Source organism: Nematolebias whitei, unplaced genomic scaffold (assembly GCF_014905685.2).
Source record: "Nematolebias whitei isolate Nwh7 unplaced genomic scaffold, NemWhi1 Nwh_scaf_16635, whole genome shotgun sequence".
NCBI classification, from domain to species: domain Eukaryota; kingdom Metazoa; phylum Chordata; class Actinopteri; order Cyprinodontiformes; family Rivulidae; genus Nematolebias; species Nematolebias whitei.
Genome location: NW_023635180.1, coordinates 1 through 1,066, shown reverse-complemented (window position 1 = coordinate 1,066; position 1,066 = coordinate 1). Strand labels below are relative to the sequence as shown.

Below are 1,066 nucleotides of genomic sequence, written 5' to 3'. Positions count from 1 at the left end.
TATATTGGGTTAGTATACTGGGTTAGTATACTTGGTTAGTATATTGGGTTAGTATACTGGGTTAGTATACTGGGTTAGTATACTGGGTTAGTATATTGGGTTAGTATACTGGGTTAGTATACTGGGTTAGTATATTGGGTTAGTATAATGCAACTTTAACTAACCAGGTGTGACAGAAACTTACCCAAAGAGAACTCCAAGGGCGCCTAATGGTGTGACTAACACAGCAGGGGCCACATTGTAAGCCAGGAAGTTCCCAGTCTGACCAGTGATCACTGAGAATGATGTTAACAGACTTGTCAATATTTGTCTAAATCCAAGATGTTACTGAGACAAAGAAACATCAAAGTTTCTGATCACTTTTGTACATAAATATATACTCACTGCACAGCGTGCCACTCCACCACACTGCATCAGTGAGATAGGATCCTCCTAAATAATAATAAAAAAACAAAGTTTGGTTTATGTCGCCCACAAGTATGCGCCTTTTTAATACAGATTATTCGCCTAAAACAATAAATACGTTTTAAGAAACTGCTTTTTTCTTCTACCTCTGTTTCGTGAACGCATTATTCCTTTTTTCTGAAGCACAAATGTCGACCCATTGATTAAACTTGATATTACAGTAATTAGTATTCCAAAGGACGCTTCCGTCAGCCCTGGACCAGCGGCCATTTTCCTGTCTATGATCTGACAGCGCCACGCAGCGGTCACTGCTGAACACAGACGTCAGAGAAACACTAGAGCCCGCATCGGCTGCTGGGAGCAGGAATGCAGCCGCCATCTTGGTAAGGTCGTCCTTATTTGGTTAAAGCAGAAGATGTCTCAGCACTTCGCAGCTTCTTTCTGTTCTAATCGACGGACTGTTGACGTCAGGTCTCTGGGGATAACTTTTCACAGTAAGATGAACATGTTATTGTTAGTATTTTGTGAATATAATATTACTGTACTGTATTTATGTCCACCAGCTGATGTGATGTTCAGTGTAACACGGTGTTCAGCTGCAATGAAGCTGACTGAGATCTGATGACAGGAATATTTTGCTAACAAGCATACTCACTGTTTC

The 1,066-nt window shown here is 40.7% G+C and overlaps 1 long non-coding RNA gene across 1 annotated transcript; it reads right to left on the bottom strand.

The window, feature by feature from the left end:
- Positions 1 to 201: 201 nt before the first annotated feature.
- On the bottom strand, positions 202 to 682 carry LOC119430016. The gene is made up of 3 exons (XR_005187883.1): positions 552 to 682; positions 385 to 432; positions 202 to 275 (listed from the first exon to the last, which is right to left on the bottom strand). It is a non-coding gene; the product is annotated as an uncharacterized LOC119430016 (long non-coding RNA).
- Between the last annotated feature and the right edge of the window lie 384 nt (positions 683 to 1,066).